The sequence below is a fragment of the Salmo salar genome, chromosome 19, assembly GCF_965601325.2.
Source record: "Salmo salar chromosome 19, fSalSal1, whole genome shotgun sequence".
In the NCBI taxonomy this organism is placed as follows: Eukaryota; Metazoa; Chordata; class Actinopteri; order Salmoniformes; family Salmonidae; genus Salmo; species Salmo salar.
Genome location: NC_138309.1, coordinates 49,641,246 through 49,656,246, shown reverse-complemented (window position 1 = coordinate 49,656,246; position 15,001 = coordinate 49,641,246). Strand labels below are relative to the sequence as shown.

Here is a 15,001-nt window from a genome sequence, read left to right as displayed (position 1 = left end):
TAATATTTACAAGTCTTTGTTGCCACATACTATTCTGTGACAATGGTGATCGGAACCTCCTGGCCACATCAGGCCTGCAAGTCACATTATGTTGGCTTGCAAAGTGATGTGGAATTTCTATTGGAATCCAGCTACGGTTAGGACATCCAACAGTTTCAATTTGTTTGTCATTTTATTAGTATTAGTCCAAAATTCTTTACATGTCAAATTGATCAATCAGAAATTCACATCTTTCAATCCATCATTTGGTTTATGTAAAACTCTTCAAACAATAAGTAATCAATCCTTGTTAGACTAATCAAATGGTCAATGGTCCAAATAAAACATCTCATGCAAACAATCATAAAAAGGAATCCTAATAATTAACATATCAGTCCACAATTTGTTTGTTTTCATTTCAGTGTCTTCGAGGGGTAGGTCTAGAATTTGCCATCGTTTGGAGTCTTGCTTACTTGGTTGGTCTGGTGGAGTGGTGTTTGTGTGCTTGTGTGTTTGTGTTGGGGAAGAGGAAGGGGCTGGCAGTTGCAGGATGGAGGTGGCAGTTGTGGTTGGTTGGTGCTGTGTCCATGGCTGGTATGGTTGGTGCTGGGTCCGGAAAACAGGAGGTGATGTGTCTGGTGTTGGGACGGAACCTGGGAACCAGGAACTGGGGCTGCTGCAGGTGCTGGGTCGGGATCAAGCAGACACACAAGGGAGCCCTAGACCCAGAGGTCAATGGTGGCACTCCCCTGTGGTCTGTTCGCTCAGGGTGTAGGTTAGACGTTTGGTCCTTCCTTAGTCTTGTGTTCTGGTGCTGGGACTGGTGCTGGGACTGATATTGGATCTGCAGAGGGGAGGAAAACAACCTGAGGAGTGAGAAGACACACCAGAACCCTCGAGGTCAGTGATGGTACTCCCCTGTGGCATGCTCTCTCCGGGTGTAGGTCTTTAGTCCTTGCTCTGCATCTCTTCTGGTGTAGTGACTGTTTCCCAGTTCTAGTCCGGTTCTAGATGAATGGTTCCTGGTTCTAGGCTGGTTCTGTACGAGGTGTAGGTATAGAGGGACAAAAGGGGGAGAGAGATGGACAGGGAGCAGGGGGTGGTGGAGGGTATGTCTATGGGCCTGGGCTGGTGCTGGAGGAGGAGTGATGCAGCAGCAAGGCTGGAGGACAGAGGGAACAAATAGGACCTAGACCTGCCTGGTTATGGGCCACTCATAAAACAGTTGGTAGGCATGTTCAGTGTGAGTGCGTCCATGGGGGGCAGTTCTCTGTATGCGCCTTGTGCCCTCTTTGGGGAGGCAGCCATGGACCGTACTTCAAGTGCCCTCTTCCTGTGGTCTATCTTCTGGGGATATTGCCAGGGTCATGACATTGCAGATGCGGGCTTCTAGTAGGTCTTTGGGTGGTTCTTGGCTTTCCATGGGTCTTGATTTGCCTCCCCACTGACTGGTTGGTTGGTTGGTTGGTTGGTTGGTAGCCAGCCACCTGTACCTACTGGTTGGTGGGATGAATGAAGGGGTGAAGACCGTTCAGATGGAGAAAAAAATTCACCAACAACCTGCATTCAGAATGACTGTCAGGTTGAGAAACATCAATAGAAGTGACTACCTAAACCATCTAAAACTGGAACAACCATTTCAGTAACAGGTGCAATAAAGCTAACTAGCTCATTGGATTCGTTTAGAAAATGTTATGTTATTTATCTTCATGTAGCATAATATTAATCAATCAATAAATGTACATGCAAAAACACAGATAAATAAAACATTCCTAAAAACATCTACCTGATGTAGAGCATGCTGGGAAATCTGATAATGATGGGCATGGTTTTGATTGGAATGTTTTACTCTCCACAGAGTAAAATTGACACAATCACACTCTAACAATCAACACCACTGAGTGTTACTTTCCCTCTTAGAGAGTTAATAATTTAACTCCTGAATTAACACTAGAAACGTTACACTAGGTGACCCTGGCCATTTGCTGTGCGGAGACAATGGGGACGGACACACAAACACAGCACAATCTCAACATAGCAGCAGTACAGTTATAGTCATGGCCACAGGATTTCCTCTCTCTTGTGTTTATGTAAGAAAGAGTGGATGGATCCTTAAAAACAACCCCTCTATGACTACTCAGCAACAAATCAGATGCTTTGTGATACATGATGGACGCAGCCGCATAAAATACATATTACCTGTTACATGACGCATGGAGTGAAAGTGCTAATCCTGTTGAATACTGCATGGCCGTTGAGCATCCGAGTGAAATGCTATGTCCAAGGTACGCTAAATATAATGTGTTTTAAAGAAGACTTAAATTCATCATCAAAAAATACATTTTACGAAAAGGTTGTGTGACACACTTGATTAAAACTACCATGGTCTAATTCCTTCCCCAACTATTTTTTGGATTTAACTAGGCAAGTCAGTTAAGAACAAATGTATTATCTTATTTACAATGACAGGCCTACCCCAGCCAAATCCTAACCCAGACGACGCTGGGCCAATTGTGCGACGCCCTATGGGACTCCCAATCACAGCCGGATATGATACAGCCTGGAATTGAACCAGAGTCTGTAGTGAAGCCTCTAGCACTGACATGCAGTGCCTTAGACCGCTGCGCCACTCGATAGCCCCGAGAAACTACGTTTCAACTATTTCTCACTTGTCCCTTGTCCCTTTTAACTAAGGAAATGCAACCCGTGAAATTAGAGTTTCTCTGTAGTCTTTCGGTTAAAGAATTTCTGTATACTATAGGCAACAGACGACCTTGTGTCATGTAAATTGTCTAGGCATAATTCCCTGAAGACTCTTCACAGTGGCTGCACTGTCAGTAGGGAATAACCAAGTTCAAACCAAGCAAGTGTGGGCAATTACCAACCTCTAATTATACTTTTACATTTCGGTAGGGGAAATAAACAAGAGATATAAATATGAATAAATAAGGCGATCTGTCAGCATGAAATGGGATCCTGCTTAATCTTCTGAATATAGCTAACCCTCCTGTCTCATTAATTTGAAAACGCTGAATAATTTTATCAGAGTTCGTTCCGGTGGCACACACACACACACACACACACACACACACACACACACACACACACACACACACACACACACACACACACACACACACACACACACACACACACACACACACACACACACACACACACACACACACACACACAGAGAGAGACACACACACGTACACACAGACACACGCACACACAGACACACATACAGACTGATACACAGACACACACACACACACACAGGTACACACAGACACACAGACACACACACACAGACACACACAGACACACACATACACACACACACACACACACACACACACAGACACACAGACACACAGACACACAGACACAGGTACACACAGACACACACACAGACACACAGACAGATACACACAGACACACACACACACACACACAAACAGACACATCAAAGCTTGATACACGTTTAAAGTTCAATTTGATAAAATCCTATTCTTTAACCTTGGTAGTTGGTTTAGACAGAGTGGTGAATATAACATATCAAATATTGATTTAATTTGTAGACAAACTGGAATCAAAGCCAGGCTAAGTCAGTGGCACAGATGGAACTATCCAAGCAGAATAGAAATATCCTTCAAATGTTGAAATTTGGTTGTTCAACCAAACACAATTTAATATTACTTTTGTAAGACAGCCTTAACTTTAGGCTATTCACTATCTTGCAAACTAATGTAACATTCATGTTCAGGGTACTGTAACTATAAATGTCTTATGTAATCATATAAAGTATGCATGTTCAAGATGGCATGCATAGGTCGTTGTCACAGGTTTGTGGAGATGTTCGCAATTGCTGTAATAATCTGCGCAGTCTCGAACGCCATTGATCACTTCCCTTTTAATGTAATCTCAACTGCAATCCAGGTCATTTGGTTCCACTGTTATGAAGCACAGTGATAACACAATCTGCTGTACAAATAAACAAAATGTACTGCATGACCTATGTGGACACCTGCTCGTCCAACATCTCATTCCAAAATCGGGGGCATTAGAGTTTTTTTTCAATTGCTAACATGTGTTGGTCAAAACTGAAGTCACATTGTCAAAACTCTTAACACAGTCAGCGAAACAGAAGTGTTTGTGGACCAAACTGTGACTAATTTTTCATTGCTATCACACAAAACGCATTCAGTAACCACTTTCTCCGAAATACATGAACTCTTTTCTCATTCATACTCCACCACCTGCAAAACTATATATTTACAGCACACATTTTCAAATGCTAACACACTGTTTCTAAAACTGTTAAAAACACATTCAAAACAGAATGATGGCAAATGTTGTGCATTTTTGCAGTAACCAGATTGAAAAACAACAGTTGAAATGTGCATCCTTCAATGATAATTGAACTACATCTTACAGTACAATACAGTATGTTAACATTTTTACATGTACTGACATTTTGAAATATATTGATTGTTTTGTGTTTTTCAGTTGGATCTAAAGGTTGCCTCCCTCAGGAGGGAGAAGCAGAATATTATCAGATGCGCAGGAAATTGCCATTGTTGACATGGTAACAACAATGCAATAAAACTGTGGGAAATTCGGGACAGAGTGCTGACAGACAATATCACTTTTAGGAATGTGAATACGGTCAGCACAACGACAATTGCCAGAGTCCTAGAGATACATAGAATAAGAATGAAGCAGTTGTAAACTGTACCCTTTGAGAGAAATGCTGAACTTGTTTTAAGGAACTCCGGTATCAATATGTCCAAGTAAGATGTCTGTTCAATAACCAAACAGGGTACATACACAGCTATGCATAATGTAAAGTACTGTAAAACTGTGGATTTACTGTATTTTAGAGAGTAATGGAGATGGAAGCCAGGCAAACTGCACATGCATTCATCTTTGTAGATGAAGCTGGATTTAACCTGGCAAAAACACGCTGCAGGGGAAGAAATGTGATTGGACAGAGAGCAACTGTGGATGTCCCAGGCCAGAGAGCAGCTAACATCACAATGTGTGCAGCACTGTCCAATGATGGTTTGCTGTTACACAAACCAGTCATTGGCCCCTACAATACAGAGAGGCTCATTTTTTTCTGGTTGACCTGCATTATCGACTTGTGCCAGCGGAGGAGAGAGTGGCAAGAAACTCCCCTACCTTCATTATTGTGTGTGATAATGTGGCATTGCACCACTCTGCTGCAGTCACAGACTGGTTTGCTGCACATCCCAGGATGTTAGTACTATTCCTGCCTCCATACTCCCCCTTCGTAAACCCCAAAATTGAGTTTTTCTCTGCTTGGAGGTGGAAAGTTTATGACCACCATCCACATGGCCAGATATCCTTACTGGATGCCATGAATGCGGGGTGTGGAGACACTTCTCCTGAAGACTGCCAGGGTTGGCTTAGACATTCCAGAAGATACTTTCCAAGATGCATTGCCAGAGAAGACATGATGTGATGTTGATGAGAACTTGTGGCCAAATGCAGGCGAGAGGGAGAACTAGAACCCTCACAGTACTCTACAGTATGAGTGACTATAAACTCAGCAAAAAAGAAACATCCTCTCACTGTCAACTGCGTTTATTTTCAGCAAACTTAACATGTAAATATTTGTATGAACATAACAACATTCAACAACTGAGACAAAACTGAACAAGTTCCACAGACATGTGACCAACAGAAATGGAATAATGTGTCCCTGAACAAAGGGAGGGTGGGTCAAAATCAAAAGTAACAGTCAGTATTTGGTGTGGCCACCAGCTGCATTAAGTACTGCAGTGCATCTCCTCCTCATGGACTGCACCAGATTTGCCAGTTCTTGCTGTGAGATGTTACCCCACTCTTCCACCAAGGCACCTGCAAGTTCCCAGACATTTCTGGGGGAATGGCCCTAGCCCTCACCCTCCGATCCAACAGGTCCCAGACGTGCTCAATGGGATTGAGATCCAGGCTCGTCGCTGGCCATGGCAGAACACTGACATTCCTGTCTTGCAGGAAATCATGCACAGAATGAGCAGTATGGCTGGTGGCATTGTCATGCTGGAGGGTCATGTCAGGATGAGCCTGCAGGAAGGGTACCACATGAGGGAGGAGGATGTCTTCCCTGTAATGCACAGCGTTGAGATTGCCTGCAATGACAACCAGCTCAGTCCGATGATACTGTGACACATCGCCCCAGATCATGATGGACCCTCCACCTCCAAATCGATCTCATCCAGAGTACGGACCATTGGTGTAACGCTCATTCCTTCGACGATGAACGCGAATCCGACCATTACCCCTGGTGAGACAAAACCGTGAATTGTCAGTGAAGAGCACTTTTTGCCAGTCCTGGCTGGTCCAGCGATGGTGGGTTTGTGCCCATAGGCGACATTGTTGCCGGTGATGTCTGGTGAGAACCTGCCTTACAACAGACCTACAAGCCCTCAGTCCAGCCTCTCTCAGCCTATTGCGGACAGTCTGAGCACTGATGGAGGGATTGTGCGTTCCTGGTGTAACTCTGGCAGTTGTTGTTGCCATCCTGTACCTGTCCCGCAGGTGTGATGTTCGGATGTACCACTGCGAGGATGATCAGCTGTCCGTCCTGTCTCCCTGTTGCGCTGTCTTAGGCGTCTCACAGTACGGACATTGCAATTTATTGCCCTGGCCACATCTGCAGTCCTCATGCCTCCTCGCAGCATGCCAAAGGCACATTCACACAGATGAGCAGGGACCCTGGGCATCTTTCTTTTGGTGTTTTTCAGAGTCAGTAGAAAGGCCTCTTTAGGGTCCTAAGTTTTCATAACTGTGACCTTAGTTGCCTACTATCTGTAAGCTGTTAGTATCTTAACCACCGTTCCACAGGTACATGTTCATTTATTGTTGATGGTTCATTGAACAAGCATGGGAAACAGTGTTTAAACCCTTTACAATGAAGATCTGTGAAGTTATTTGGATTTTTACGAATGATCTTTGAAAGACAGGGTCCTGAAAAAGGGACATTTCTTTTTTTGCTAAGTTTACTATACATGTTGTTGTTGTTTTTAAATTGTTATAGCATCCCTGGAATTTCAGTTTTTTGTTAAAGCGTTTTATTTTTCACAAGTAAATTACTATATGCAAAGATATAGAAAACTTTAAGGCTCTTGAAGCAAATTGCTGCATTTCTGATTCTGATTCATTCTTGTTACATATACTTTAGTACAGTCAATAAAGTGAAGGTGTTATTCTTTTTCTATAATGAAATACTGATTTATGTGAAAAATCATTCACACTTCAAAGAGAAAAGTTCATAATTTAAGTAATGCTCCCTGTTGTTAGTGTTTTTTAGGTCAGTGTGTTATGAGTGACAACCTATTCTTTCTGAGTGAGAATTCTTGACAGTGTTATGTTCGAAAAAGCTTATTTTGTCACGTTCTGACCAGTAAAAGAGGTTGTTTGTTGTTATAGTTTGGTCAGGGCGTGGCAGGGGGTGTTTATTTTATGTGTTTCAGGGTTTTTTGGTTAATGTTCTATGTTAGTATATTTCTATGTTCGTTCTAGTTTTTCTATATCTATGTTTAGTTTATTGGGTTGACCTTCAATTGGAGGCAGCTGTTCCTCGTTGCCTCTAATTGAAGGTCCTATTTAGTAGGGGTGTTTTTCTATGGGTTTTTGTGGGTAGTTGTTCCATGTGTAGCTGTGTGCCTTACAGGACTGTTTCGCGTCGTTGTTTTTGTTTAAGTTTTGGTTTTCTTCTCAATAAAGAAGATGAGCATACACATTCCCGCTGCGCCTTGGTCCCATCTTTACGATGAACGTGACATACTTTGAGACATGTATGAAGTGTTTTGGTGGTTTGAGGGAGTTTTTGAGGTGAGATGAACTGTTTGGCCAAGATGCATGTTGGTAATGCAGACAATGTGAAGTGTTTTGAAAAACTTTGCTGATATAACAGCCTCCGCTTTTCTGGGAAGGCTTTCCACGAGATGTTGGAGCATTGCTGCGGGGACTTGCTTCCATTCAACCACAAGAGCATTAGTGAGGTTGGGCACTGACGTTTGGCAATTAGGCCTGGCTCACAGTCAGCATTCCAATTCATCCCAAAGGTGTTTGATGGAGTTGAGGTCAGGGCTCTGTGCAGGCCAGTCAAGTTTTTCCACACCGATCTCAACAAACCATTTCTTTATGGACCTCACTTTGTGCACAGGAGCATTGTCATGCTGAAACAGCAAAGGGCCTTCCACAAACTGTTGCCACAAAGTTGGAAGCACAGAATAATCTATTCATTGTATGCTATAGCGTTAAGATTTCCCTTCACTGGAACTAAGGTGCCTAGCCCAAACCATGAAAATAGCCCAGACCATTATTCCTCATCCACCAAAGTTTACAGTTGGCACTATACATTCGGGCAGGTAGCGTTCTCCTGGCATCCGCCAAACCCAGATTTGTCCGTTGGACTGCCAGATGGTGAAGCATGATTCATCGCTCCAGAGAACACATTTCCACTGCTCCCGAGTCCAAAGGCAGCAAGTTTAACACCACTCCAGCCAACACTTGGCATTGCGCATGGTGATCTTATGCTTGTGTGGGGCTGCTCGGCCATGGAAACCCATTTGATGAAGCTCCCGACTAACAGTTCTTGTGCTGAAATTTCTCCCAGAGGCAGTTTAGAACTCGATAGTGAGTGTTGCAACCCAGGACAGACAATCTTTACACGCAAATAGGCTGTTTGGCTAAATTCCCCTGAAGTGAACAAAGCTACCTTGTTTCTATAGGTACTGCCTGTAATGGGTATCCTGGGGTAAAATATATACTTTTTACATTTACCACCTTTTAGGGATGTCTCACGGTCTGACAAACACTTTAGATGCAGAAGTGCAACATTGGTGGATGCGGTGGATTGAGACGCATCCAATGCAACAAAAAAACATCTCTCTAGCTTAAACTGACAGATTTTTTTTTATGGGGATTGTTTTATTATGCTAATAAATTATGTTAATAAATTATGTTACCACCCACAATGGGATTCCTGGGGTAAAATGTGATCTCTTAAACTTGTAGGCCTTTTGTTACAGCTACCAACGGCTATGGGTTTCATTAGGTAAATTGCAACAGATATCGACATGAACTAACCAAGTCTTGAGCCTTGTTGCAGTCTACCAGCCATAAAAGTTATCTGAGGTATTGTGCTAGGCTTTAGATCTGCTCATAAAATTAACAAATTCCCATGAATCAGATGGCCCTGCTGAAAAAAACAGCATAGACCAGCATAGGCTGGTGACCAGTTTGCGTTAGGTTTTCACTGGTGACCAGTTTTCATTGTGTTTTGAAGGTGAGCAGCCTTTGTTGTGTTTTCACTGCTGACCAGTATTCGTTGTGTTTTGAAGGTGAGCAGCCTTTGTTGTGTTTTCGCTGGTGACCAGCATTTGTAGTGTTTTCGCTGATGACCAGCCTTTGTTCTGTTTCAGTCGGAACTAGTCAGAAATAATAATTATATTTGCTGACACCTTACAGTCAAATCTTGGTATCAGTAGAGTAGCTGTCTAGCTATATAAAACACGCCCCTCTGCAAACATGCCTTCTCCGATGTTGGTTACAAGGCGGGAATTATTTAAATTAGGCAAGATAATATCATGTTACTATTGGTGTATTAAAATTTGAGCTATGGTGATGTTACCTTGTCCTCTTAATAATGAATCCAAGTGTTTGACATGGGTGAGCGGACCAGTAACTTCATGATCAAACTGTATCAATGTAGAAGCAACAGTTATTTTTCATACTTTGATTTGGCTCCCTTCAAATATCATCCAATTTCATGAAAAACATGATTTTGACTCTTCATGTCCTTTAAGATCGCTTGAAGAGACAACAACACATCACAAACATATAAAGTAATGTAGACCCCAGGAAGAGTAGCTGTGGACCCTAAGAAATATCAAAAGTAATCAGATGAAATACATTTTCCCTCAACAATGTATTTATTATTTTGCTCACAAAAAAGTTGTTTGGAGTGTTCAATGCGACTGCATCCGTGGGGGCAGTTCTCTGTACATAGTTTGTGAAATTCAGATCAAATCAAATTTTATTGGTCACATACACATGGTTAGCAGATGTTATTGCGAGTGTAGCGAAGTACTTGTAGCCTTATGCCGTCTATGGAAAGGTAGGAATGGGAGGCAGCCATGGACCATTCTGCAAGTGCCATCTTCCTGTGGTCTCTCTTCTGGGGATATGGGGTCCAGGTCTGGGGTTGATCATTTCGTTGCAAAGGTGGATGAGGGCTTCTAGCGAGGTGTTGTTGGGTGTTTTTTGGTTGTCAATGGGTCTTGACCACACTGGCTTCCTGGTGCCCCCCTTAACTCCTGAAGGGGTAAAGGCAGTTTGGATGGTCTGGGCTGATGTTGCTAATTCTGCACAAATTTGCTTTATAGCAGTATCCAAATCTATTGGATGTAGTGACCTCCTAGCGCTAAGGTGTCCTATCTGGATGACTTATTGTCACGCCCTGGCCATAGAGAGGTTTTTGTTCTCTATTTTGGTTAGGCCAGGGTGTGACTAGGGTGGGCATTCTATGTCCTTTTTTCTATGTTTTTGTATTTCTTAGTTTTGGCCTGGTATGGCTCTTAATCAGGGACAGCTGTACATCGTTGTCGCTGATTGGGAGCCATACTTAGGCAGCCTGTTTTCCTTTGGGGTGTTGTGGGTAGTTGTTTTCTGTCTTGTGTGTTCACCTGGCAGAACTGTTGGCTTTCATTTTATTTAAAGTGTCATTAAAGTTTATGAGCACTTACCACGCTGCATCTTGGTCCCCTCTGTCAGATGATCGTTACACTTATGCACTGTGTTTGACCAGGCCACAGATAGTAACAGAGATATGTTTATCTTGGGTAATTTTAACATATATTTGAATTATTACGATCCTTCCAATGTAACTAAATTAATGATATATGCCAAGAGCTGTGGTTTGAAACATGATAATACTAGATCATCAACTAAGTTAGGTCACAGTTCGTGCATTGATCTGATCTTCTGTAATATACCATTGCAATGCTTAAAACCAGATCAATGCCAGTGGGCTGGACAGACCATAATACTGTGACCATAACCATGAACACAAAGGTTCCAAAGAAACCCCCAAGGATTGTGGTCAAGATGCATTTTAAAACACTTAATGATGAGCTAGTTCAAAATGACTTGGCTGCTGTACCTTGAGAGCTGATTTATCTAGAGCAGTGGAGGGCCACATCAATGGAGGGCCACATTAGAATTTAATTTTGTCATTGTGGGCCAGAATCATATTACAGGATTATACATCATGTGTATGGCTGTGTTGACAAATATATCTACTGTAAATCACGTCCAGCTATGCAACTTTTTAAACTTTTTTAATTAACATGCACAGAAATAAACCATATCCATGTTCTCCTTTTGGTAGGATTGTCCACTATTTAACATTATTAAGCAATGCACTACACGGAGGGAAAAGTACACTATGCATTCAGCATCACGGACAGAACTCTTGTTAATGGGTATGCACAAAAACTCAAGAACGAGAGAGAGCTCAACATTACATTTAAACTACTCAATCAGTGTGAGGAGTGAAGTCTCTGATGCACATTGACTAGAGCAGTGAAGTCAGGTATAGTTTCTGACGTCGCTATGCGTATGAGAGGTGAGAGTCAGTAAGAAATGATCTGTGCCTTGACTTGTTATATTTCATCACTGAAAATGTCTGTTCACATATATAAGTTGACCCAAACAGTACAAACATCTTCTGAGCATGACCTAATCTTTGAAAAGTTTTGTTCATTGAGAGATGCATAGAACCTCATCAGTGACATTGTTTTGAATAGTTCTCCAATCAATGCATCAGACTAAAGATCGATAAGCTCAAGTTGCAGGTCAGTGGGAGCGTTATCCACATTGAAGGTGAAAGGAGAGGAAACCAACAGCCTGTAATTTTCCAACGCTTTTAACTCCTCAAAATGACGAGAAAACTCACAGTTCAAAGCTCGCAGCAGCGACGTATACTTCTCCCACTGGTTATCTGATAGGGAACAGACTAGTAGTGTTGGAAGGTGTGTTAGATTGTTGGCTTCTACTTGGCGGGTCAGGAGGAGTAATTTTCCCTTGAAAGCTTTGACAAGGCTGAGCATCTGATGTGCTAAAAGGCCCTTCCCTTGTAGTTTGGAATTCAGTTCATTCATGAGGGCCATGATGTCCACGGTGAATTCAAAATCAGCCAACCGTTCTTTATCTTGCAGTTGAGAGAAATCCACATATTTTCTTTTCATTTGAAAAAACTCAGCAATATCCGACTTCAGGTCCCCCTTTTAAGCACCTTCCCCAAACTCAGCCATCTCATGTTTGTGAGGTAGGGGATATCTGTATGACCTGACTCTCTCTCTTCCAACAGTGAGACAAACTGCCTGTGGTTTAAAAATGTTGCTTTTATTAAGTTTACCACTTTAGTGACAGTATCCACAACATGGCTCCTTTTCAGAACACATTTACAGAGCACCTCCTGAGGAATAATGCAATGAGGGAAAATCATTTTCAGCTCAGTTACTTGAATTTGTATCCTTTTCAAAAGACCAACATTTTTTCCTGTCAAGTTTGGGCACCCATCAGTGGTCACGTTAGATACATTTTCAAAATTCAGTTCCCACCTTTGCCACATCCTTATTAACCTCATCCAATAAATCTTTCCTTGTGGTTGTGGTTTTTATTGACTGCACTGAAGCAAGCTCCTCTGTAATTTCAAAGTCTGGGGTTATGCCTTGTAAGAATATCAACAACTGTGCTGTCTCACGTGCATCACTGATCTCATCCAGGACCAAGGAGAAATAGGTGAAGTCCTTGCTGCTTTTGCCACTGAGAAAGCAACTCTTTTGATGCACTTGCCCTCTGCTCAGAAGATATACTCCTATATTTCTCTGCATGCTTTGTCTGGAAGTGTCAGGACAACTTGTAGTCTTTCAAGACAGTGATGCTCTCTTTGCACACTCAGCACACAGCTTTCCCTGATACCTCAGTACAGAGATATTTCGATGTCCATTCTTGCTAGAACACTTTACATTAATTGTCTACTTTCCTTTTCTTAGAACTTTTTGAAAAGCACATTTTTGTGCAATTTCTAGCTAGCTAGTATGTGTAACTGTGACATGTGTGTCAGCCTGTTAGTCACTCTCTGTCCTGGCGCAGTTGTTATTTATAAATGCATTCAAAAATAAATTTCCCACAAGTGGTGGGAGTTAAATCATTACAAAAAGGCGAGTATTCATTCGTCTTTTAATTTGAATAACAAATACATTTTTCAAAGCTTTACTGTCACAAAATCTTTATGTCATCTGAGCATGATTCCGCGGGCCGTATTCAATCTGGTCACGGGCCGGCATACGGCCTCCGGGCTGGACTTTGCCCAGGCTTGATCTAGAGGATGATTTAAATCATGCTACAGAATGTTTCATTGATTTGCTCGCTGAGGTAATGGACCATCATGCCCCAGTAAGAAAGAGTACTGTTGGGGCTCGTCCATCTCCATGGATTGATGATGAACTGGGTGAGGCATCTTCTCAAAGAAATAAGGCAAAGGTCTTAGCAGCCAAATCTAAACTAGAATTTGAAGAAAATAATTATAGAACAAAATGTAATTATGCAGTTAAATTAAATTGTAAGAAAAAAACCGTTATTTTACAAAAATAATTTTATTGATTTTAAAAATGATTCTAAAAAGGTATGGAATACAGTTAAGGGCTTACTTGATACATCTATTTCATCTTCCCCATCTACTGTGGAGGTTGGTTAGAGAACCATAACAAAACCAGCTGATATTGCCAATCATTTTGCTGATTTATTTGCAAAGAAAATTGATTCCACTACCACTGCATTGGTTGACATGACTGACCAGTGCCTCAATGCCATGGATATTGGCAGGTGTGGGGGTGTACTATTTTCAGATTTTAGTGCAGTATTTGATTTAGTGGATCATGGAATAATTTTTACAAAATTATTGCATTATGGGGTTAAAGAGGCAGCATTGAATTGGGTACAGTCATATCTAACTGAAAGGAAACAGTTCACCTATTTCAACGTGTCGTTTTCTTCACCGCTAATGCTTTAAACTGTGGAATACCGCAGGGTAGCTGCCTTGGGCCACTTCTTTACTTATATACCAACGACCTCCCTTATGCTTTATCTGAAACTCAAGCTACTATGTTTGCAGATGATACTACAATTTATACAGCAAGTCAATTGTTTCAACAGGTACAGCAAGCTCTACAAGTAGATCTGGGAAATGTCAGGGAGTGGGTTAGCCGAAACAAACTTGTTTTGAACACCAAGAAAACCAAGGTTATGTTGGTCTGTTCCACCAGGAAAAGGCCAACACAGCATGGAATAAAATTAAGTATGGAAGTGGCAGAAACCAAACTACTAGGGGTGCAGCTAGACAACTGCTTACCATGGTCATCTCAAATAACTCATCTATTAAAAAAAATGCGTGCATGATCGGGAGGATAGCAAAATATTTACCAGGAAAGATTCTTAAGCAAACAACCAAAGCATTAATTGGGAGTCAGGTGAACTACTGTTCTATGGTCTGGGGAAATGTGAAAATGTGATCGTATTATACATTTTATTTTAATGTTTAAGGTATCTTGGAAGAGTTGTCCAAATTATGACAAAAAGAGATACTAATGAAATCACAATATAGTAGCCATGTCTAGGAAAAACAAAGTTCCAGGGGCTGGGCCTAATATAATGTATGAGAGGTCACACAATAAGTTTTTTAGTAATTGCTATGTTCTTGATGTAAATAATATTTGTTGGTTTGTGGTGTGTAATGAGGAGCAAGCAGATGCTGCACTTGACACATTTCTGAAATTGCTTATTCAAGTTACTAATAAGCATGTACCCAAATGACTGTAAAAATGTTTAAATCCCCGTGGATTGAGAAATGGTATGGTTGAGAGGTGTCATGACACTGCCCTCACTCACTCACTCACTCACTCACTCACTCACTCACTCA

The 15,001-nt window shown here is 41.7% G+C and overlaps 1 pseudogene; it reads right to left on the bottom strand.

The window, feature by feature from the left end:
- Nucleotides 1-448: 448 nt before the first annotated feature.
- Nucleotides 449-12,652, bottom strand: LOC145862275 (general transcription factor II-I repeat domain-containing protein 2B-like; annotated as a pseudogene).
- Between the last annotated feature and the right edge of the window lie 2,349 nt (nucleotides 12,653-15,001).